Genomic DNA, 26484 nt, shown 5'->3' on the forward strand with positions numbered 1-26484 from the left:
CTTACCCGGAGTCTGTTATCATGGCATAACTAGTTTCTGGCGAGGGAGTTACTGCTACTGCATCTACCGTCATTACCATCCAATTCCCCCACCCCTGGGGACAGAGCCTCAGATTAATTGCTATAGCCCTTTTCCTGAGATGTGGGTGCTTTTTCAGCAGCTTGCCTGGTATGTGACATAAGAGTTTTCAGCATGGTGAGGAAGCGGAGGGGAGGGACTGGAGGTGGCAGGTACAGATGGGCAATCTGTGGGGAGCAGAGATCAGCGATTTACACAGACGGCCTAGCTTTGCTGTGTGGGCCTTGGTGAGAGCGTCTCATTTTATCAAACTGCACTCTACCTCCATTTCCACAACCCCCCACTGTCACTCTTCCAAGCAGCGTGGGAAGACAAAAACAGCTGTGCACGTTAGCAGCTTCAGATGTTCCCACAGCAGTGCTACACTGCAGTAGCCCAGGGGTCATCAAATATTTAGGAGGATGTTGTAGACCTTTGTATCATGGCCAGAAATGCCATGTGCTCAGGTTTGGATTCCACTGGGTTCTTGTTTATGCTAGCAGAAAATTGAGGGAAAAAGGAAGTGGCTCTTTTACCAAATTATATAGTGATATGGGCTCAACGGTACTTTATGTTTACTATACAATCAGCTTTTCAGTTTCTTGTTCAAGGCAATAACAAAATAAGAACAATACTGGAACAAGAGCCTGTTCATCTCAGATGAAAAACACTTTAGAATATTTATTTCTTATTATAATCTATTCATTAAATGTCATAGCTTGGCACTCTGGGGAGAGTCACATACTACAACCCATAGTGGAGACGAGATTGTACATTTACAAGCTGCCTGAAAATTCCCTGGTGACTGTGGATGCTGGAGAATGCAGCTGGGGTTGCTGAGAAAAGCTTGTAGTATTATAGCTAAGTGTGGTCTAAATTTCCACTAACTATTTCGTTTCAGATGTGCAACTTCTTTCAGGGAGAGATATATAGCTTTTGTAATCAGGGACTAGAATATCCACTTTAGGTAAAAAAAAAAAAAAAAATTCAATTTGAAGTTTTTTTCTTAACACAGCTAAAATAACTTTATGGCCTTAGAGTTTTGTTTTATCTGGAAGACTGAAAAGACAATTTTTAGAGCTCCGCATTGTAGCTTAATATTGTGTAATAATATATAATTGGTTCAGTGTCAGCCAATGGGAAGATTAAGTGGATTTCCATAATGGCCATCCTTAGTCTAGTCCTAGTCAACATTTCCTTAAAGATCAGGATGATGGAATAGAAATTTTTTCATTAAATTTGCCAATAAAAACAACTGAGTGGGGTGGCTTGTCTCTCAAAGAGCCAGTCTTAAACTGTTTGTTTTTTTTAAAGAAGAAATGGGTGGTTGAAAACTACAGAAGTTTAGAAGGTGGTTATCATATAATATTAGGGAAATCATCAAACTGCATAGCACAAGAGGGGTAACCTGGAGGTTATAACACACCCCAAACTATAGCAAGTAGAAAATCAAGACTTTTGTCTTGGAATAACCAGGTCAGGATCTACATTTCCAACACTAGGTCTTTGACTACTGTCTGGTTATGAAACATTTACTCAGCATAGTGAAAATAGATCTCTTTACAATTTTGATGAGGGCTGGTATTGACTTTATGAAGTGCAGATTGCAGGGAGCAATGATATACTGGTATGCTGGTTTCAGTGGAAGAAGGGATCTAACTACATATATGGATTTAGAGTAAGGAAGATGTCGGTTGGGCACAGTGGCTCACGCCTGTAATCCCAGCACTTTGGGAGGCTGAGGTGGGTGGATCACCTGAGGTCAGGAGTTCGAGATCAGCCAGGCTAACATGGTGAAACCCCATTTCTACTAAAAATATTAACAAAATTAGCCAGGCATGGTGGCGGGCACCTGTAATCCTAGCTACTCGGGAGGCTGAGACAGGAGAATCACTTGAACCCGGGAGGCAGAGGTCGCATTGAGCCTAGATCGCACCATTGCACTCCAGCCTGGGTGACAAGTGTCTCCAAAAAAAAAAAAAAAAAAAGAAAGATGTCAAGGCCCCCAGTTGAGTCAAAAGATTCATATCCGGGCTCAGGCTTTGACTATAAATAGCTGAGTGACCTTGAACAAGTCCTCCAACATCTTGGGTCTTCAATTTCTTATCCTGAAAATGAGTGGTTAGATTAGTACAGTGATTCTCAATCTGTGGTCCTCCGGGAGCAGTGGGAGACTGTGAACTCTATATTCAGTGCTATAAAGGCATAAAGAAATAGTGTATTTCCTAGTAAGGAGGCCACATAGATTATTATTTAATAAATGCAGCTAGCAGATGAAATCTTTTAAAACATGAGTACACACAATAAAAATATTAAGAGTCGTCTTGGTAGTCAAAAGACAGGAAGCAACAGCTGAGCATGATGTCATGTGCTTGTAGTCTCAGCTACTCACGAGGCTGAGGCAGGAGGATCCCTTAAGTCTAGGATCAAGCAAGTCAAGGCTGTAGTGCACTATCATCATACCTGTGAATAGCCACTGCACTCTAGCCTTGGCAACATAGCAAGACCCTTCCTCTTAAAAAAGAAAAAAAAAAAAGAAAGAAAAAGTAAGCATTTTAGTGTCTAAACTAAGGCTTGTGATGACTCTGGGATCTCAACAAAACTGAGAAATCTTGAGGTTACTGCATTTGTACTGAATAAACAGGGAGCTAGGGAAACATTTACTTGTGGGCAGGTGGGCTTTGTTTGCAAGATAAGAAAAAAAGTAGGGATTATCACTAATATTAGCTATGTGCCAGCTGCTTTTCTAGATGCATCAATTCATTTCATCCTCAAAACCACCTTATAAGGTCCGTACTGTCAATATCCCATCTTAGAGATGAGGAATCTGAAACAAAAAGGTAATGCTTATTAAACTAATTAGTATTAGTGATTGTTACTAGTGATCTGGATTGTTCCCAGTGATATGTGGCCACTAATCCCACAGAAATGAGAGGGGTAGATAAGGAGTGCACAGACAGGGCTTCTCATCTTCAACCTTCTACAAGAATAAAATTAAATCTGTGCACTGGAGGGCCTGTATTACAGATAACCCTCTGGTATAAAATACCTGTGTGAGCTTGAATGAGTCATTCTACCTTTCTGAATCTTAATTTCCTAATTCCTAAGATAGGATAATATTCTGCCCTGTTACACCCCAGAATTATTGAGAAAACATGAAATAACACATCTGCGAGTGCTTGGGAACCTAGAAGGCAATACAAACATGGGAGAATGAGGGATGGCCTCCTGCCTCATGGAGCTATTTCCTGGTGACATCTGTCTCTCAATCAGCATTCATGGTACGCTAATTATGTGGGGGCAGAAGGAAATTAAGATCTTAAGGTAACCCTTGTATCCTGTGTTTAAATGAAAAAGTGGCAAGGGGCTCTGTCACTCTGTTCTTTGCTTAGGTATTTTTGCTATAAAATAATATCATTAGGGGACCATGTTCCAAATTTGCTTTTACCTAGTTCTCTTCCATTACATAATCATCTTAATTGGTGAGTAGTTCCATTTTCTTGCTTCTACCCCATTAGTCTCAATGGTGTGTTTGTCATTGCTGCTCAGTCTCGAGGGTTGCTTTGTGAGCTGATCCTAGGATTTTACTCCATTCTTATATCTCATCCTTCCTCTCCAGAAAATGAGGGCTGACCAATATCAAGACCAGTGAAAAGGTCTCGATGTCCCCTTTGGGAGGTAGGGTGAGCAGAGACACTTACATGTGCAGTTTCCCATTTGAGTAAAACTATGGGACGGGTGCAGAGAGGCACACATTCATCTTCATAGTTGAATGTTGTTTCTGGTTGTGTGATAAGAGTGGGATAAGACAGAAGGCGAATGATTTCTCATTCTTACACACTGAGAACATAGTCTTGTTTCAAATGAAATGCCCTCAGTTTCTGCTGTGATAAATTATATCCATATAATACCCAACATCTCAGGTCATAGGTGATATACTAATTAATGCCATTGTGGTATTGGAAACTCTATATTGAGCAATGGAATCCAGAAGTTCCCTGCTTGATATATAAAATCTCACTAGGGCTCTTTTTCTACTCCAGGCCACAAATAGTTGATACATTACACTAGACCAGCACATCCTAGCTTAGTTGGAGAGGGAACCCAGGAGAGGCGGGGATGTAAGGACAGGGTACACATATGTGGACAAAAAGTTTTAGTTTTAAAAAAAGAGAAGTCAAAATAGAGACCACAAAAATCCAGCAACTCAGAAAACAGCTGCTTTTAAAATGAATGTGAGTGTTAAAAGAAAACAATTTAAATAAACACATACACACAAACACACACCACTGGGTAGTTTTAAAAAGAGTATACTATAACTAGGTGGGGTGAGAGGGAGACTAAAAATATACAACATGAATGTTTCTTACATTCAAGCCTGTATGTTCATGATGGCATCTTGTGATTTTTTTTAGATATGTATTTTGTTGCAGATCTTAAGGACCTAGCAGCTTGTTTCCTTGCTATTACCTATTAATGTCTATGAACTTCAGAGAAATATTCCATGTTCTCTATCTCCTTTGACTATCTACAGTATTGTGTGTGTCCCTTCATGAAATTTTAAAAATTGTAATCATTCCCAGAGTTGTTATGTTCATTGAGAGAAAACTTATTTTTATGACAAGTTCAAGAGTTTTGGATCTATGGAGAGACCTGGTTTTGAATCATGGTTCTGTCACCTGCAAGATGTGGGACTTTGGGCATGTTATTTTGTCTCTCTGCGCCTCTGTTTCTTCTGATATAAAATGAGTAAAAATATATATCTCCATCACTTGGGAAAAAAATAACATAGTATAAACAAAGGTATCTGGCACTTCAGCCAACAGATATTGTTTCACTTTGTGTCTGTTTCTCTTAGCTTCTTGAGGTCTGGAGCCAAGTATTGTGTTTCCTGTAACTTAATATAGACTATTTACTGGGGACTCAAAAAACACTATTGAATGAGAGAATCTATTCTATGTTAGTACCAAAGACATAAAAACACCACTTTCTTGCCTTTGAGTTACCTTTAATTGGGGGCAGTTGATTATTTTATTCACCCTCGATAATTTCTGTTTTACAGTTTATATTTCTCTTCTATTGCACAAAGTAACATCTGGTAGGTGTTATAACTTAAATTATAATTGCTATAACTGAAGATTAGTCAGCCATCCACTTATAATTGTCATTTAAATTTACACTGACTTGTTACTTTGACACAAGCCAACTCCAAATCTGTAGAGAATGAATAATGATATATATGTATCCTTCAGAAAAACTGTTCCTTATGGCAATTATATTCATGATGGGAAAACTAGGATAAAAATTGTCACAGGTAGTGACTTGCTGAGGCCAGTGGCATAGGTGGTAAAGGAGTTTACCAAGACAGTTGCAGGTAAAGAAAGGCAGATTTATTAGAAAAAGTATGAAAGTACATTGTGAGGATGCAATGGGCAGATCAGTAAGAGAGAAGCTGACTGCAAAGAGACAAAGGCTTGCTGGGGATTTCATAGGATGATGCTTGTGCTGGAGAGGGCTATGTGCAGTACTGATAATGCCAAGGTTGCAGTGAGCTTACTGGCATTTTTCTATCAGCTGCGGGTCTTGCAATAAGTCGAGCACAGGAAGATTGTGAGTTATTTGGGCAGGAGGACTATGTGTTCTGGACCATAAAGAAAGGCAGACTTAGAGCTTATCTGCTTTTTCTTTTTGCTTTCCCCTGCTCCCTGCAGGCTGAATCCTTTCCCCTTATTAGGACTCCACAAAAATGTTTGCCCAATGAATGCCCAAGGTTACACAGTGAGTTCCTGTGAAAGCCCCATTCCATTTTCCCAGGTTTTCCTGTTCTCAGTAACCATTGTCTTTTGACCTATCAATCTCTTTAAATGATGTGGAGACTGGGAGAAAAAGGAGAAACTGGGCATGAAAATATTCTGAAAAAAATTTCCAGAAAGAAATTAGGCAGGGCCAACAGGGAGAATATTTGGTGTGAATTGAACTCTTTGAGGAAGAGAAAGATGCACATCAATGATCACCATGGATGAGAGATTATAAGGCTATGTGGGAATGTTGGGCAGCTTTAAGAACCCTTTGGGCAGTTATACAGTTGATTTGGATCTCAGTGCCAACATGGCCAGAGCTCAGACGGACACAGCCCAGTGCTGAGACCTATCTCCTTCTTGATCATCTAGCATTTATTCCACCCAGGAAACAGACTTATTGGATTGGTTTGCCATTGCACAACACACAGCTTCCTGTAGGCACAAGTTTTCTACAAGCCATCCTGAGTTATTTGGCCTCTCTGATGCCCGACATACCCTTTGGCTTGGGAAACACTACTCCAGAAATGGAAATAGGTATTTGGGAGTTTCGCAGGTGGTTGGAGCCCAGAGGAGGAAATAGTAGCAATAGGGATAGGGATTTGGGAGTTTTGCAGGTGATTAGAGCCAGGAGGAGGAAACAGTAGGATCAGAGACACAAAGAGTTGCATGAAGCATGTTTAGGGCAACTGCAAACAATTTTTATTCGTTAGAGAAGTGTTTCTCAAATTAGGGGTCTGTGAACTTCTCTGGGTCCATGAAGGTATTATTAAGCAGCTTTGATTATAAGCTAATTATTACATTATTATAATTTAGTTTTACTTTAATAATAACCCCAAGATAATGAACATGAACATATTTTGAGCCATCTATATAGCCATTTTATTTATTTTAAATAAAATTTATTGTATATATTTAAGGTACACAACCATGATGTTATGGGATACCTAAAGATAGTTAAAAGGTTACTCAGGTAAAACAAATTAATATATCTGTCAACTCATATAGTGTCCAGAATTGGTGAGTTCTTGGTCTCACTGACTTCAAGAATGAAGCCGCGGACCCTCGCGGTGAGTGTTACAGTTCTTAAAGGCGGCGTGTCTGGAGTTTGTTCCTTCTGGTGTTCGGATGTGTTCAGAGTTTCTTCCTTCTGGTGGGTTCGTGGTCTCGCTGGCTCAGGAGTGAAGCTGCAGACCTTCGCCATGAGTGTTACAGCTCTTAAGGCAGCACGTCTGGAGTTGTTCCTTCCTCCCGGTGGGTTCGTGGTCTCGCTGGCTTTAGGAGTGAAGCTGTAGACCTTCGCGCTGTTACAGCTCATAAAGGCAGTGTGGACCCAAAGAGTGAGCAGCAGCAAGATTTATTGCAAACAGTGAAAGAACAAAGCTTTCACAGTGTGGAAGGGTACCTAAGTGGGTTACCACTGCTCGCTTAGGCAGCCAGTTTTACGCAGTTTTATTCCCTTATCTGGTCCCACCCACATCCTGCTGATTGGCCCATTTTACAGAGAGCAGATTGGTCTGTTTTACAGAGAGCTGATTGGTCCATTTTGACAGGGTGCTGATTGGGGCATTTACAATCCCTGAGCTAGACACAAAAGTTCTCCAAGTCCCCACCAGATTAGCTAGGTACAGAGTGTCCACACAAAGGTTCTCCAAGTCTCCACCAGAGTAGCTAGATACAGAGTGTCAATTGGTGCATTCACAAACCCTGAGCTAGACACAGGGTGCTGATTGGTGTGTTTACAAACCTTGAGCTAGATACAGAGTGCCAATTGGTGTATTTACAATTGCCTAGCTAGACATAAAGGTTCTCCAAGTCCCCACCAGACTCAGGAGCCCAGCTGGCTTCACCCAGTGGATCCTGCACTGGGGCCACAGGTGGAGGTGCCTGCCAGTCCTCTGAGTGCACCCGAACTCTTCAGCCCTTGGGTGGTCGATGGGACTGGGCGCCTTGGAGCAGGGAGTGATGCTCATCAGGGAGGCTCCGCCCCACAGGAGCTCACGGAGCTGGGGGAGGCTCAGGCATGGTGGGCTGCAGGTCCGGAGCCCTGCCCCATGGGGAGACAGCTAAGGCCCGGCGAGAAATCGAGGGCAGCGCCAGTGGGTCGGCACTGCTGGGGGACCCAGCACACTCTCCGCAGCCGCTGGCCCGGGTGCTAAGCCCCTCATTGCCCAGGGTCGGCAGGGCTGGCCGGCTGCTCCCAGTGCGGGGCCCACCAAGCCCATGCCCACCCAGAACTCCAGCTGGCCCGCAAGCGCAGCGCACAGCCCTGGTTCCCACTCGTGCCTCTCCCTCCACACCTCCCCGCAAGCTGAGGGAGCCGGCTCCATCCTTGGCCAGCCCAGAAAGGGGCTCCTGCAGTGCAGCGGTGGGCTGAAGGGCTCCTCAAGCATGGCGAGAGTGGGCGCCAAGGCTGAGGAGGCGCTGAGAGCAAGCGAGGGCTGTGAGGGCTGCCAGCATGCTGTCACCTCTCAGTATGGTTACCACTTATTTGTTTTTGTGGCAAGAACAGCTAAAACATACTCATTTAGTATAAATCCAAAATGCAATACAATATTATTCCCTATAGTTCTCACATTGCACATTAGTTCTCTAGACTTGTTCATCTGACATATCTGCTCTTTTGGATCCTCTGACTTACGTCTCTTCATTCCTTCTTTCCCCCTCACCCCTGGTAACCACTGTTTTATTCTTTATCTCTGTATATTTAAAGTTTTTCCATTTTTTTAGATTTCAAAGTGAGATCATGCAATATATTTTTTTCTGTGTTTGATTTATTTCACTTAGCATAATGTTCTCCAGGCTCCTTCATGTTGTGGCAAAGCTTGTTTGTTTTTAGGGCTGAACAGTATTCTGTTTTATATATAGCGATACAATTGCAGGTTGGGTTCCAGGTCACTGCAGTAAAGTAAATATTGCAATAAAGTGAGTAATACACAGTTTTTGGCTTGTCAGTACATATAAAAGGTATGTTGACACTGTACTGTAGTCTATTAGTTGTACAATAGCATGATGTCTAAAAATTGTACATAATTAAAAATATTTTACCACTAAAAACTGCAAACAATCATCTGAGCCTTCAGCAAGACCTCTTCTTTTTGTGGGTGGAGGGTTTTGCCTCAGTGTTCATGGCTGCTGACCGATCAGGTGGTTGCTGAAGGTTAGGGTGGTTGTGGCAAAATATTAAATATCTTATAAAACGTAAGACAACAATGAAATTTGTTGCATCAGTGGACTCTTCCTTTCATGAAAGATTTCTGTCCAGCATGTGATGCTGTTTGATAGCTTTTCAACCACAGTAGACCTTCTTTCAAAATTAGAGTCCATTCCCTCAAATCCTGCTGCTGCTTTATCAACTAAGTTTATGTAATATTCTAAATATTTTGTTGTCATTTCAATAATGTTTACAACATCTACGCCAGGAATAGATTCCATCTCAAGAAACAACTTTCTTTGCTCATCCATGAAAGCAACTCTTCATCCATTCAAACTTGATCATGAGATTACAGCAATTCAGTCACATCTTGAGGCTCCACTTCTAACTCTAGTTCTCTTGCTATTTCCACATCTATAGTTACTTTTTTTCCACTGAAGTCTTGAACCCCTCAAAGACATCCATGAAGGTTGAAATAAACGTCTTCCACATTCTTGTTAATGTTGATATTCTGACTGCCTTCCATGAATCACAGTGTTCTTAATGGCACCTAGAATGGTGAATCCTTTCCAGAGGTTTTCAATTTAATTTGCCCAGATCCACCAGAGGAATCATTATCTATGGCAGCTATAGCCTTACGAAATGTATTTCTTAAGTAGTAAGACTTGAAAGTCAAAACTACTCCTTGGTCCATGGGCTGCAGAATAGATGTTGTGATAGCAGACATGAAAACTACAGGAATCTCCTTGTGCATCTCCATCAGAGCTCTTAGGTTGCTGGGTGCGTTGGCAATAAGCAGTAACATTTTGAAAGGACTCTTCTTCCTAAGCAATAGGTCTCAACAGTGGGCTTAAAAAATCTAGGAAACCATGCTGTGAACAGATATGCTGTCAACCAGGTTTTGTTGTTGCATTTCTAAAGCACAGGAAGAGTAGATTTAGCATAACTCTTAAGGGACCCAGGATCTTTGGAATGGTAAATGGAGATTCGTTTCAACTTAAAGTCACAAGCTGCATTAGCCCCTGGCAAGATAGTCAGCTTGTCCTTTGAAGCTTTGAAGCCAGAAATTGCCTTCTCCTCTTTAGCTGTGAAAATCCTAGATGTCATCTTCTTTTAATAGAAGGCTGTTTTGTGAAAATCTGTTGTTTAGTGTAGCCACCTTCATCAATGGTCTTAGCTAGATCTTCTGGAGAACTTGTTGCAGCTTCTACATCAGCACTTGCTGATTCACCTGGCACTTTTATGTTATAGAGATGGCTTCTTTCCTTAAATCTAATGACCCAACCTCTGCTAGCATCAAACTTTTCTTCTGCAGCTTCTTCACCTCTCACAGCCTTTGAAGAATTGAAGAGAAATAGGGCCTCACTCTGGATTAGACTTTAGCTTAAGGGAATATTGTGGCTAGTTTGATCTTCTATCCAGACCATAAAAAGCTTTCTTCCTATCAGCAATAAGGCCATTTCACTTTCTTATCATTCATGTGTTCACTGGAGACATACTTTTCATGTCATTCAAGAACTTTTCCTTTGCATTCACAAGTTGGCTAATTGTTTGACCCAAGAGGCCTAGCATTCGACCTGTCTTGGCTTTCCATGTGCCTTCCTCACTATGCTTAATCATTTCTAGCTTTCGGTGAAAAGAGAGAGAGACTTATGGCTGTTTCTTTTACTTGAACACTTAGAGGCCATTGCAGGGTTATTAACTGGCCTAATTTCAATATTATTGTGTCCCAGGCATTGGGAAATCCTTATGAGAGATAGAAGAACGGCTGGTTGGAGGAGTAGTCAGAACACATACAACATTTTTTGATTACATTTACCATCTTATACAAACATTGTGGTGCCCCTAAGTGGTTATAATAATAGTTACATCAAAAATCACTCATCCCAGATCACCATAACAGATATAATAATATAAGTTTGAAACAGTGTGTGAATTATAAAAATGAGTCACGAAGTGAGCACATGCTGTTGGAAAAATGGTGCCGATAAGACTTGCTCGATACAGGGTTACCATAATCCTGCAAATTGTAAAAAAAAAAAAAAAAAAAAAAGCAGTGTCTGCGAAGTGGAAAAGTGAAGAGCAATAAATGAGATATACTTGTATACCACAGTTTCTTTATCCAGTCATCTGTCAATGGACACTTAAGTTTTTTTCCCTGTCTTGGCTATTGTGAATAATGTTACAATCAACATGGAAGTGCAGATATCTTTAAGAGGAGGTGATTTTATTTCCTTTGGATATATACCCAGAAGAGGAATTGCTGGGTCTTATAGTAGTCCAATTTTTAATTTCTTTAGAAATCTCCATACTGTTTTCCATAATGGCTGTACGAATCTACATTCCTATCAACAGCGTGAAAGAGTTCCCTTTTCTTCACACCCTCACCAACATTTGTTATTTTTTGACTTTTTGGTGATGGCTGTTTTAAGGGGTGTGAGGTGGTATCTCATAGTGGTTTTGATTTGCATTTCCCTGATGATTAATGATGTTGAGCACCTTTTCATATTCCAGTTGTATATGGCCATCTTATCATCTGTGCTGAGCAGTGTAAATCATTCTCACAGTGCTGTGAGTTGAATTAGAACACCATGATTAAGTACAGCAAGTTGATGTTACTTGAATTTTACTGGTTTTGTAAGATTATTTGTATTTAATTCGTAAATAATTTTTGATTTGTAGTTCTTTGAGAGCTGTAAGCATGAGTTTTTTCTTTTATCAAGTTCATATTTGATCATATTTAGTAACATAATGATATCATTTAATTCAACATTGGGCATGTGAAATAATATATTTCCTTTAGAAGGAGTATATATATTTTACTCAAATTTGAAAAACAATTGGCTAGAGAGGGGGCTGACAAACATTTTCTGTAAAGATTTGTTTATATATCTTTACTATCTAAAGATAGTAAATATTTTAGGATTTGTAGGTCAAGAGGCAAATATTGAAGATATTATGTAGGTGCTTATATAATAAAAGAGAATGGAAATGTCCACAAATTTGTTATTGATGAAATACAAATAATAATATTTAAGTACAATTTTTTTTGTAATACATGTCTACTAAGAAGTATGAATTTCTTTTTTGGGAAAGAGAATGTTTTGCTTCATTGGGGTTCAACCTTAGTGTTCCTTTTCATCAAATAGATCAAAACACTCATGTGTAAAAGCAATTCTTAGCTTGCATGTTGTACAGAAATAGACAGTGGGCCAGATTTAGCTTGTGCTGTGGGCCATAGTTTGTCAACATTCAAATTAGAGTATAAAGGATTTATTGGGGCTAGGGAAATTTACCCAACCTCTCTGAACCTGTTTTATCTTCTGTGAGCTCTTCCATAAACTGGGGACAGTAAAAGCAGCAACCTATTTGGGCTGTTGTAAAGACTGTTTGATAATTCATGAGAGATACCTGGATCACTGTCTTATCATCATTACATTTCAGGGAATGTTTTATACTTTGGAAAGTCATATAGGTCACTGGAGGATATTGAACAGAAAATAGCCAAATTGAACCTGTGCTTTTGAAGAGTCATCTGGCAACAGCATGGGATGGATTAGAGTAAGGGAGGGCCAGGAATACATGAGTCCAACTAGGAGATTGTTAAAATAGTTCTTAATCCCATCATGGCTCCTTGGCAATTTTACCCATGTTGGTTATATCCACTCCAAGCAAGTGGGGAAAACCAACAGTGGTTGGCAGAATAATGGTCCCTTAAGATGTATGCCCCCTGATATGGTGTGGATGTTTGTACCCTCCAAATCTCATGTTGAAATGTGGTTCCCATTGTTGGAGGTGGGGCCTGGTGGAAGGTGATTGCATCATGGGGTGGATCCCTCATGAATGGTTTAGCCCCACCCCCTTGGTGATGAATGAGTTCTTGCTCAGTTAGTTCATGCAAGATCTGGTTCTTGAAAAGTTGGGACATCCCCCACATCCTTCTTGCTCCCACTCTCACCATGTGATGTGCTTGCTCTGGTTTTGCCCTCCACCATAATTACAAACTTCCTAAAGCCCTCCCCAGAAGCTGAGTAGATGTTGGTGTCATACTTATAACCCCTGGGACATTTCTTTGAGGGTGAGGTACTCTGTGATGTTAGCATCTAAACGTAAGGAAAGAATACCATTGTCTCCTTATATATTGATAGCAACACAGTGCAAGCCAGCATAATGCATTTGTCTTCATGAATTCCCTATGTTGATTTGGGGAAACGTGGCTGCTAAGTACTTGCTTCTATTATGGATCACGACAGTTATTTTGTGAAAACTATCAGAAGACTAAAAAAATTGAAAGACAAAACATGAGAGAAAGATGAACTAACCTAAAGTAATTAAATATCCGTGAATAACAGAAGCCTCAGGATGGTTGTCCTGAGTTTCTGCTGCAAAGCGCTTGTCTGCAATACAGCCTGCAGAACTGTGAGCTGATTAAACCCCTTTTGTTTATAAATTACCCAGCCTCAGGTATTCCTTTATAGCAATGCAAGAGCAGCCTAATATACCCCGTACTATCCAGAACCTGTGAATATATTATCTGACGTAGCAAAAGGGGCTTTGCTGATATCATAAAGGCTAAGGATCTTGTGATGCGTGAGATTATCCTGGATTATCTAAGTGGGCCTAATCACATGAGTCCCCCAAAATGGAGAACCATTCCCTGCTACGGAGAACCAGAGAGATGGCTTTGTGATGACTCAGCCCACCATTGCTGGCATTGAAGTTGGAAGAACGGGGCTGTGAGCCAAGGAATGTTAGTAGCCCCTAGAAGTTGGAAAAGGCAAGAAAACAGATTCTCCCCTTGAGCCTCCAGGAAGGAATACAGTTTTTGACAACTTAATCTTAGCCCAGTAAGATTGATTTGTGTTGGAGTTTTGAACTGCAAAGCTGTAAGATAATACATATGTATTGTGTAAGCCACTAAATTTTGGTAATTTGTAATGGCAGCAATAGAAAATTAATACACCAGTACTATCCAGTTATCCATGATAATGAGAGGGTAGAATAAAAAATAGTTCCAAATATGTCTAAATACTATATTTCCTAAGCATAGTCCTTATTTTAAGCATAAATAATATTATTAATAAACAGTTTTTCTTGATGTCACTAAATAAATAATAAACCCAATATTTAAAGAATATATGTTTGAAGGTGCCAAATTATTGGCATACACTGGGTCTTAGCTTGGAAACATGGAGAATTTACCCAACGTTGGTTCAACAAATTCAACTGATATGAACACTTCATCCCAGAGGGCTTTCATTAGTAATTATTTGGTAGTGTCTGCTAACAAACTAGTGAGCCAGGTATGGCTATGAGTAGAAATATGAATCAGGATGACAAGCTCAAAGTTTCTAGGTATTCCTAGGAAGTGAGGATGATGCCACAGCAGGTGACATTCTTAGAGATGACCCTGGGCTTGGTCTGCAAGGATGAGTGGGAGGGACCAGAGGGAGAAAGAGCCAAGGCAGAGGGACCCAGAGTACAGAAAGATGAATGTGAGGAATCCCAGGCAGTCCCAGAGAGCTCCAACACTCACTTGCTCACTTGACCAGGCTGGGAGTCTCCCTAAACCCGCATGGCTGAGGCTTGGGAAGAGGCATCTTGGCAGTATGTCTTATTCTCTGCGTACTGCATCTTGCCTTGGCCTATCCCAGGCTCTTCTTCCCACGCTGGTCCATTCAGCATTTGGAAACATTGGGAAAAAAGCTATTACTTATATAATACCAGCAAATGTTTTCTTTTGTTTTATAAAGGGAAGGAATATTTAATTAGTCCTTCTGTGGGCCTCATTACTAACAGTAAGTTACCTCAGTAGAGTGTAGAACTGTGGATAGAGTAAATTGAACAATATTCCTAAATACTGCATAAACTGATCCTTTCTGACAAACCAACTTGGGCTTAGGAGGGTGGGAAGGTAAGTCCGCACCTGGGATGGAGGAGAAAATGAATGAGGACAGAGACATAAGGGAAGGTAACCCTGGAGGGGGTTTGATGAGGACCTTTCTTAACTTTGACATTTTCTTCAGGGGAAGTCATGGCCTGGAGGTTCCTTTCCCAAGTCTGTGAATCTCAGACTTTGAGCTGTGGAGAAATTGCTAAATGTTGTAACTCATTCATTATCATATTCTTAGCTGGATATGCATAAAGCCGTCTCCTAGCAGCTTACACGTAAGTTAGACACATAACTCACAAGATAGCTTCATGTACTTCATGGTTTCTGTGGAGTCTGAATGGAGTCTGCTTGATTCTTGAGCAAATCTGACTTTAACAACAAACCCAAGTCAGTCAATATCATTATCATCATCACACCACCATCATCAGCAGCAATAATAACAAATACCTAACATTCCTAAAATAAAGGGCAGTTTACAAATACCTTTATATGTGTTAGCCCTTGTTCTCTTCTCACTCTGCTTCCTAGCTGGGTGGAATGTTATCAGGACACCTGGTCACCATCTGGTGTGAGTCAACCAAACTGTGATGTTGAACTAACTATAAACTTAAATGAGATCTTTTTCTGAGGTTCCCTTTCTTGAACTTGCCTCGTGCATTGTGGATAGAAGAGGAAGTCTGTAGTTTAAGCATAAAAACAGCAAGAATGGAAATATAGAAGAGAAGAATTTTACATGCATGTGTTGAGCCCCTGAGTTTCTCTAGAGACAAGAGTGATTCAGTGTCAAAACAGGAATGAGATCACACATACTTTACCAAGATCTAAAATAATCCCTGGGATAGTTCTTGGAGGACAAGGTACTCTGTGATGTTTAGCATTTAAATGTAAGGAAAGAACATCATTGTCTCCTTATGTATTGATAGCAACACAGTGCAAGCCAGCATAATGCATCTGTCTTCATTAATTCACTGTAGTGACTTGGGGAAATGTGGCTGCTAGGTACTCTAGGCTCTAGTATGCATCGAGGCAGTTATTTCCTGAAAACTATCAGAAGACTAAAAAAATTGAGAGACAAAACATAATAAGAAAGATGAACTAACCTGAAGTAACTAAATATCTGTGAATAACAGAAGCCTCAGGATGGTTGTCCTGAGTTTCTGCTGCAAAGTACTTGTCTGCAATATTTTAAAGACTTAATAGAATTTTATTTTAAAGCCATGACATTAGCACAGTTAAGCCAATCAATGTTTTTTAATAGCCTTTTAAAGGTGCCTTTTTAATTGTGCTCTGTGGGAGGGAAAGGCACATGAAGACTGAAAAACATCTAAAAATGGCTTAGTCAGATCTTTCAAAAATATTTGCAAATGCACATTTTTGCCTTGGTTCGATTGCTGTAGAAGTGGGGTTAACGTATAAGATCTAAAGGGCTTATTCCCTGTGAAAAAAACAAAGATTTAACCCTTGTGTAGGTTCATTCAGTTCCGCATCATAGCAAAATATTTGAGATCTGCACTGGTTTCCTTTTGGGCCTCCAAGAGAGTTGTGGTTTCTGTTAGAGATGGAATGACTATGCAGAAACTTCCCTTCCCTCCTTGGGGCCCAGGAGACACAGAGAACACTCATGTTGTTCCTTTTAGCAGTCCTTTAACAGTCTGAATGTTTGCCAGTGACCACTTTGGATTTATAGTTAGAATGTGTCCAAACATCTGGATAAATAGCAAAAAGTGCTATCAACTTTTTAACTTGCTTGCTGGCACAGCGCCCATGTTATTTGCACAATTACAGCGCATCTCCCTTTCTTCATAACTTACTTTTGTATGATGCTTTATTGTTTAAAAAATGCTTTCATATATATTTTCTCATTGGGAGCCCCACAATAGTCATGTATGACAAGAAAGTTATTATTAGTTTCTGTTTTATAGATGTAGAAACTGAAGCTTGGAAATATGGAGAGGTTTACCTAAGGTCGGTTCAGCAAATTCAACCAATATTTCATGAGTACTGTAGAATGCTTTATATATCCCAGGGGGCTTTCAAAAATCATTATTTTATAGTCCCTGCTAACAAAGTGGTGAGACACATATTTACCAAATCTTCTCACTTCCTTTCCAGTACTATGTCCATGAAATTATGGGTCTTTCACATGACCTGTGGAATTATATGAAGAATTTACTTCTTTAAAAATTTTCAACCCAAGTATTTGTTAGTTTGGAGTTGCAGCATAAAGACAGCAAAATGTACAGATAATTAGAGAGGGAATGAATTAACCAATAGAGAAGGGTATTTGGTCTTGCTTTTTGCTTTAATTATTTTTGATTATTTTCTTAAAGAGGAGTCATTTGGGGAGTTTTTTTTTTTTTTTTTTACCAAGCATTTCATTGCAGTGTTTCATCACACTACTGTGTACTGCTGTATTGATCTGATATGCTCAGTCTGGCCAGGGGCCATCAGTGTACACATGCAATGGAACAAACTGACCGAGGTAGAAAGACAGATTGGAGATGAGGGCAAGTGCCGGGAAACTGGGCTGCCATAGGCATCTGTGGCCAGGCTGGGATCACACTAGCAGATTTCAATGCCTTTTTACTTGGCCTTATACTAGGCTGGTCCTATTAGCACATGACATGCTTAATGGTTTGTTGTTTTTCTTAATTTCCTAGAGAGAAGATCCTTTTGAAAACTCCAAATTTTTCTAAGTTTAGCTAAGAGGAACGTTCCCCCCCCCACCCCCTTACTTCTCAGTTAGTTTTGATTAAGGGTCCTTAAGGAGAAGTTCAGAGGAACCAGAAAATGGGAGTGGCTGTCAGGCATGACATGTCAGGCATGGTATAGTATTGAAACCAAGGAAAGAGTCTGTGCTAGGGCAGAAGAGTGGGGTGCAGTCTCCCAGAGCTGAAATAGCACCTTAACTCTGCTGCGTGATCCTTAGACATTTAATCCTTCTGGGACTCCGTTTCCTTAAAGTACAATTGAGGTAACATGCATATTTTAATTGGCTATTAATGAAATAACATTATGTGAAGGGTTAAGCAGAGTCCATGACATATAGCAGGTACTCAATAATAAGAGCAGCTACTACTACTATTACTATCACTGTCACTACCACTAGTGTAATTACTAATGGTATTTTTAGATTGTTCTACTCTGCAGGCTATGTTGGGCACTAGAATTTTAGACTCCAGATACGTTCTCAGTTGTAATTCAACTGTTCAGTCGCTGTTGTGAAATACCTTAGTTTTCTGAACTTCCTTTTGTCTTGTGCTAAATGAAAACGAAAGTATGTCTAAATCAAATCAAATTGGTAGAAACGTTTGAATGGTACAGGCCAAAGCATCCATGCATGATTCTCATGTGTTTCCTCTGTTCCCTTGTTCCCACTGTCAACACAGGTTGCATATTACTTTTCATTTGTTCCTTTTGTAATAAATGTTTTGGTATACTAAAGACACAACAGGGAAGTTCATGCATTTATTTATTCATTTATTTAAAGAACTTTTCTGGGCACCTAGTACATCAGGCATTGACCTATTTAGGGAAGTGCTTGGGTTCTCCCAGGCATTGTAATGGGCAGCAAATGAATCATGGGTTCATATATGATCTGGCAGCATATGAACTTAGTCAGTGGAAACAGCGAGTCAGGAAGCCAAAAGGCAAAGTCCGTCTCTTCACAAGGAGAGAGACTGAGCTGGGAATGATGCACTGTGGTCTGGGAACCTCATTATTAGCAAGTTGGAGACATACTGGAGAGTGTTCAGAGAAAAGTATCAGGGATGATAAACGGGCAGAAAGACTGATTTATGAAGACTTACACAACAAAATATGTATTCTTGGATCAACAAAGACTTCAGTAGAAATGTAATCACTATCAACTACTCTCTGAAGGTTGTGAATACCCCAGAGGAATACACGATGTTTAGCCTGATATTTGAAATGGTGACAAGGAATTACAGGATGGCAAATTTAACCTGCGGACTGGAGAAATATGAGGCTCACAAATTTATCTTATGCCTTATTGACAGAAAGTGGCATCAAAGGGCAGCATCCTTAATCTATTTTACCTTCAATCTATATTTCTGCAATTGTCATTATATTTAATCATTTGTTTTCTGTTTGTGCTCAGGGATTTTATGTGTGTTTCCTATTTACATATACCTTCCTTGAAGATGTCAAAAATAAAATATTTGATTTTTTTTTTTACCTTCTACTTCAAAGGCTCAAAGATAAAAGCAGTTAAAAATAGTTTTTTTTTTTTTAAACTGAAGTTTGCATACTTAACCTTCATTGAAGGTCATTGCCATAATGAAGGATTTTATTTCTATGGAAAGCCAAATGGGTGGAGTGACTATAAAACTATTCTTTAGAGGCTTATTTAATCACAAGTTATACACACACACACACACACACACACACACACACACACACACACACACATGCTATAGTAGAAAACTTTCAAAGGGTATAAAATCAATTTAGGGGCAGAATCCAATCTCTTGCAATTTTATATATTCTGGATTCCTACAAAAGGGGCCATTTTAGCTATGGGGTGGAAGTGTATGACTTCAGGGAACTAACCTGATTGGGGCTGGGCCTAGGATTCAGGCTACAGAAGCCCTCAGAAGATCTGGGTCCTGTGGACTGGTAACGCTGCCATCAAATCTCTTGAAATATCTGTGGACTCCACAGTCCATATGGGTATCCAAGTGGTCTCTGGGCAGTGACTCCATGTCTGGATTGGGGCTGGGTTGGGTTACAGGGTGAAGGCACATCCCAGGCTAAGATTAAGAGCTTGGTTCATTTCCCAGCCACAGTGATTAGCTGCGGGGGTCAAGGCAGGGGCCAGGAGGGCGGATTGTGACTGAAACTGGGATTTGCAGGATATTTTCTGGGAAGGCTGGGACTCAGACCTTCTCTTCTGCTAGTCAGTGCAGCACACAGATAGGAAGGCTGGGAATGCTGGGGTAAATCGTGCTGTCATGATGGGAGCCAGCCTGGGAATGAGGCCCGAGCATGGGCCAAGGCAGAGCTAGAGGAAAACCACAAGGAAATGGAGGCAGAGCCCCAATGACAAATGAGTATCCAGATCAAGCTCACGCAGATGAAGTTCTACCTGTCTCCGCTGCTTTCAGTTATTGGAACTAATAAGTGTTCTTTATGTATTTAGCAATTTGACCTGGGCTTTAGTCCCTTATAAAAAAGAATCTTAATGAACTTTTGAGTAAGTACCAAGTTGTGTGGTATAGATCACAATTTCTCTCTAAGTGTGGAGGAGAGAAGGTCCCTGTAAGCTAGGAGAGCAGTTATAATGAAAGCTGTGGCATGGGGGTGGGAGAAGGGAGAGGGCAGGAGGTGACTGAGAGTCTAGTGTCTGCCAGGTTCCAGGCACTGGGATGGGCCTCACAGTCTATCTTTATGGCAAACCTGCCTTTTGTGTCTCATTATCCTGTTTTGTAAATGAAGAAACTAAGGTGCAGACAAGTTAAGCAATCTGAACTAGTTGCACAGGCTAGTGAGTGAAATGTCCAGGATTTGAACCTGTGCTCTCCCCATGACTCCACCCTTCCTCAAGTCTACAGAACAGGCTAGGTTAAGAACATCCTGGTCTCAGTTCTAGTTGTTCAGTCTTGAAGTCACTTACATTCCCCATGTCGTCGTTTCCTCCACTGTAAAAAAGTGATGATAATGCCCACCTCTCAGGATCGTTATGGAGGCTAATATGTGGGAGGCACTTTGCAAATTGGGAAGTGCTAGGTGAATGTGAGACATTATTTTTATTGGGGCAGGGCTTCAGGGAGGAAAGAACACTTAACCTAGAGATAGGAGATTGGAATAGATTTTGTAGGGAGTTAGTGGGGAAAGGGTGAACTGTTCAGATCAACTTGGGCAGAGGCATGGAACACAGCTGAACATGAGTCTTTGGTGCAAAAGAAAATAAACTGCCTTTGTAGCTTCTGATGGGAAGCTTTGGGGAATGTGGTCCAGGGTAGTGTTCCTTTTCTTGTTTGTTTGTTCATTTACCCATTTATTTCTTTAAGGACTAATATACTTCCATAACTTCATTTAATCTTCTTTCTCCTAAGAATGAGTGTTCTACTGCATTACTTACTATGTGTAATTTTTCTAGCTTCTCTATACAAAATGGCTTTCTTTTCCTCCGTATCACCTTTGTTACCATCTCGTGTACTATTTTTATATTTTACTTATTTAGCTTGTTTATCTTTTTCTTCCAAGAATATAAGCTCGACAAAGGCGGGTATTTTTTATTATTATACTTTAAGTTCTAGGGTACATGGGCACAATGTGCAGGCTTGTTACGTAGGTATACATGTGCCACGTTGATTTGCTGCACTCATCAACTCGTCATTTACATTAGGTATTTCTCCTAACGCTCTCCCTCCCCCAGTCCCCCACCCCCAACAGGCCCCCATGTGTGATGTTCCCCTCCCTGTGTCCATGTGTTCTCATTGTTCAACTCCCACTTATGAGTGAGAACATGCGGCGTTTGGTTTTCTGTCATTGTGATATTTTGCTGAGAATGATGGTTTCCAGCTTCATCTATATCCTTGCAAAAGACATGAACTCATCCTTTTTTATGGCTGCATAGTACTCCATAGTGTATATGTAGAGGGCAGATATTTTTTTGCTATCTTGTTTACAGTTGTATCACAGCACTTTAAACAGTGTCTGGCACATATACAGTAGATGCCCAATAAATATTTGTTGAATCAAAGAATGAACTCCTTATTTATGTCTATAGTAACTGGGGTGGGCAGTAAATGGGTATGATTGATAAAAAATTTTAGCCTTGGACAATTGTTCCTCGTAATATGCCTAGAGATTGTCAGTAAATGTTTTTCTCCTTGTCCCATTAGTCCATCTAACCTCATCTTAGAAGAAGGATGTGGGAATTACCTTCTCTTTCTGGCCTCTCTTCCAGTTTTCCTCTCTACAACCGCATTAGCCTATTTCTAACCATCTGCTCTCCTTCCAGGTTGCTGACTTCACCTGGAGGGGCTCTATCAGGTTTGTTTAGGTTCTCTGTGTCACTTAAGGAGGGCTTGTGTCTTTCAGTTTCAGAGTACAAGATCTACAAGACAGACTTTTTTCCTGCCAATGTTGATCCTCTCTCAGAGTCTAACTTTGATATACCGATATACTTTCAAAGCTTCTCTTTCTTAAGTCCTTCAAAAACAGCCCCCTTTATAGAAGAGGATGAAGAAAATAGGGAAAGAATGGGGAAAAAGAAAAAAAATTATACATGTCATTCTGTCGTACCTGTACCCTGATTCCCTAATTAAGAGAAGGGATAAAAATTGGACTCCTGATTTGTCTTGAATTGGACTGAGAAAGCATATTATCAACAGACCTAATTTTGGATTCATTAATTTTATTTGTCTCATCCCTACCTCCTTTTTGATTTAATGATGGCTTGTACTAAGTAACAATTAGAAATACACTGGGATATTTTTATTAGTGCAATGGCTAGAATATTGCTTCAAACAAATGTGAAATATCTGTTTATGTCCTCTTCTAACATTTCTTTTTTAAAAAATTTTGTTTTTAATTGACACATAATGATTGCCCTTATTTATGGGATACAGAGTGATATATCAACACTCGTATACAATGTGTAATGATCAAATCAGGGCAATTAGCATATCCACCAGCTCAAACATTTAACATTTCTTTGTATTGGAAACATTCACAATTCCTCTCCTCTAACTATTTGAAAATATAGAATAAGTTATTGTTAACTATTGTCACCCTATGGTATTAATACTATGAAACACTAGAATTTATTCCTCCTATTTAGCTGTAGATTTATCGATTCATTAACCAACCTCTTTTTACACCCCTCTCCTTTCTACTTTTCTTTGCTTCTAGTAACCACAATTTAACTGTCTACTTCCAGGAGCTCAACTCATTTTTTTGTTTTTTGTTTTGTTTTGTTTTTTGAGATGGAATCTCCCTCTGTCATCCCGGCTGCAGTGCAATGGTGCATTCTTGGCTCACTGCAACCTCTATCTCACAGGCTCAAGTAATCCTCCCACCTCAGCCTCTTGAGTAGCTGGGACCACAGGTGCACACCACCATGCCAGGCGAATTTTTTGCATTTTTTGTAGAGACAGGGTTTCACCATGTTGCCCAAGCTAATGAGCTCAACTTTTTCTGCCCCCACAAATAGGTATTTATTAGTCTTTCTATACCTGATTTGTTGTGTTTTTATTATGAAAGGATGTTGAATTTTATCAAATGCTTTTTCTGCATCTCTTGAGATGATCACATGGTTGTATCCTACATTCTGTTGATGTGATGTACCATGTTTTGCTGATTTGCATGTGTTGAACCATCCTTGCATCCCTGGGATAAATTCCCCTTGATTGTGTTGTATAATCTTTTTGGTGTATTCGTGGATTCAGTTTGCTAGATTTTGTTAGAATTTTTGCATCTGTGTTCATCAGGAATATAGGCTGTAGTTGTTTTTTTTTTTTTTTTTTTCTTGTGGTGTCCCTGTCTGGTTTTGGTATCAGGGTTAATAATGTTGGCCTTATAGAATAAGTTTTCAAGAATTCCCTCCTCTTCAATTTTTTGAAACAGTTTGAGAAGAACTGTTGTAAGTTCTTCCTTAAAAGTTTGATAGAATACAAATATTAAAAATACAAAAAATAAAAACAGTGAAGCCACCTGGTCCTGGACTTTTCTTTGTTGAGTGCTAACATTTCTTGCATTAGGTAAAACTTAGCTAATTTTACCAAATTTTACCTATTTGTTTTCACTAGGCCACTCCAGATGTTCAAATCAAATCATTTTTTAATTAAAATATGTATTGTGAGCAAGTGGAACCATAAAGTCAAGAAGGTGGTCTTTGTCAAAGGATAGCAGAAAAAAAATCAAATTAGTAAAGCAGCAGATGCTAAGGATTTTGCTGCATTCATTTATTCTAATCCCTCAGAATTTTAATTGGAAATTTCAAAGAACCACAGCATAAGAGATGGACAAATACTATCAGTTCTCTATATCTGTCCTTTGTCAAGATTCTCCCTTCATGGCCCATGCCTTGATGCTCTTTCTGTTCTGGATATACATTTAACAGACAGCTCCTATGAGGCACTTGTGCTTAGGTTAAGTGTAAAGCACCCACCTCTACAGCATTCCCTTTGTGGGGCTTTGACTTGGCTATTCTCTCTGTGAGGCTAGTGTTGCCTATGTGAACTTAGCATTCACTTTGGCTAAAAAGAGAACCTGTGTCAGGCTTTGGCCAGGAATAAACCACATGATGATAAACAAGGATGATGCGATTATTCTAGTCACTTCTTGGTGCTGTCAAGCCTGGGCAAATCTCACTAGTGCAGGCTTCCTGGAAGGCTTTTAGCGTTTCCGACTTCTGGGTAGAAACTTGGAATATGCTAACAGTGAAAGATAATAGGGTGAGGGAAGTGGTCTGTTAATGTGTGCTGGTGGTGTTTAGGGGAAAAGATTTTGTTTGGGGATTGATTTTAGTTACATGAACCATTAATCTTGGTTTATGACTTTCAGGGAAAAATGAATATTTTTCAATATTTTTTTTTTTTTCTTTCTTTCTTTTTTTTTTTTTTTTTTTTTTTTGAGACAGAGTCTTGCTGTGTTGCCGGGCTGGAGTGCAGTGGCATGATCTCAGCTCACTGCAACCTCCGCCTCCCGGGTTCAAGCAATTCCCCTGCCTCAGCCTCCCAAGTAGCTGGGACTACAGGTGTGCACCACCACACTAGCAAATTTTTTTTTTTTTTTGTATTTTAGTAGAGATGGGGTTTCACCATGTTGTCCAGGATGGTCTCGATCTCCTGACCTCGTGATCCGCCCACCTCAGCCTACCAACAATAATTTTTATTCAATGTGTGCTTGTGCCATCGTATTAATTGCCAGGTGAAAGCTTTATTTTCAACAACACCCTTTCTTTCCTACTTGCCAAATTGTGCTAGTATTAATTCTCAAACTCCAGGAATACATGAGTATAAAAGCAGAAGACTAGACTCAGATGGGAAATACAGTCTTTGAAGATCTACTAGAGTATACAATTTAAAGTGCTTACTTAATTATTATCATTTGTATTTCAGGAGAAACAAATGCCAAACAGTGAAGGTCAAGAAGGCCAAAGTGATATGTGCAAGTTCGAAAAGTGGAAGAAGCTTTTACACAGAGAAATATCAACCAGCCAGCTTTTCATGACTGATGCCTGAAAATATCATCCACCTGTGTCTCTGAGCATACTTTGGCTTTGACTCTTAGTGATGTTACATGTAATGTCATGGCTAGATATTTCAATTTCAGAAACAAATGATTCCGCTGAATAGTAAGACATTTGCCAACTGGACAGTAATTCATAAGGAGAGGGTTCAGAAACTGTAAGTTTTATTATGAAAAGGTAAGGAAATCCAACCCTAGATGGAGGTAACTTGGAAAGAATGACTGGTTATTTTGTGTAACTCTAAAGGGCATAACTAGGACTAACAAGTCAAAGCTTTCAGGAAGAAAATTTCTATATAACGTGCAGAAATTTCAAACAGTTGATCAGTTGCTTTTGTTATTATTGTTAGAGACAGGATCTCACTATGTTGCCCAGGCTTGATTCTAACCTCCCCCACCGCCAACCCCCCAGCTCAAGCAATCCTCCTGCCTTAGCCTCTTGAGTAGCTGGGACTACGGGCACACACCACTGCACCAGGTAAATTTCTAACAGCTCAAAGTATTATAAAGGAATAGGTCACCTAGTAGCATGGTCAGTGGTGTCTGTAAGACTTCTTGTCAGTCAGGCTGTGGTATGGGATTGAAGTGGAAGATCACTAAGAAATGGAGGGAGTGAATTTCAGAATGGGTCGGGGGTTGCAGGGTGTTGGGTCAATAGCTGTCTTATCAACGCAGCTGAGAATGAAAACCTAGGAAAAGTGACACTGGCGCTAGAAGGGAACTGGGCCATCCGCTTTATAGACCATCTGCTAATTTGTTGCTCATTTGTTGGTGAAACTTGGGAAGGTAATGGATATGTATGAGCTCTCTCAGGACTTGCCTTGTTGCCTAATGGATATCTTTGACTTTTCCAACTCCAAGTATCTGTAAAAGTTCCTAATTTCCTGATAGACTTGTAAAACCACTCAAACCCACCAGGCCCTTATTCTGTTTCCAAGACCACCTTTCAGGTGTCACCATGTTTACAAGTTATTTGGAGCTCTATTGACCTTGTCTCATTATTGGAACTTTTCTAGTATCTTGAATGCAGATGGAAGGAAAGGAGACAATAACAACAAAAAATAAAACCATAACAGCATGATTTATTATAGTACATATTTCTCAGAAGAGACAAAAACAGCATCAATGAAGAGCAATCATAGAAGTTTCACAGTTGCCTCAGAACCAATTCAACAGTTCATAGGGGGTTGGCATCACATAAACAGCTGGGGAAAAGCAGTTAAATGATTTTCTATATGCTCTTAGGGAGAGACTGTGTCTAATCTGATGCAGTTGCTCCAAAGGAGTGCAGCTAATGACATCTACACCAAATATCAGTTCAATAAATCGCTTCCTTTCATTAATCTGAGTGTCGGTGTCTG

The 26484-nt window shown here is 40.0% G+C and overlaps 1 long non-coding RNA gene across 1 annotated transcript in view; it reads left to right on the forward strand.

Moving 5' to 3' along the window:
- The window catches only part of LOC116809512 (uncharacterized), a 141053-nt gene extending 115907 nt beyond the window's left edge, over positions 1-25146 (forward strand). Inside the window, exon 5 of the long non-coding RNA XR_009214173.1 lies at positions 24994-25146. This is a non-coding gene — a long non-coding RNA (uncharacterized LOC116809512). The remainder of the gene's footprint in view (positions 1-24993) is intronic.
- The last annotated feature ends 1338 nt before the right edge of the window (positions 25147-26484 follow it).

Source organism: Hylobates moloch, unplaced genomic scaffold (genome assembly GCF_009828535.3).
Source record: "Hylobates moloch isolate HMO894 unplaced genomic scaffold, HMol_V3 SCAFFOLD_1, whole genome shotgun sequence".
Lineage (NCBI taxonomy): Eukaryota > Metazoa > Chordata > Mammalia > Primates > Hylobatidae > Hylobates > Hylobates moloch.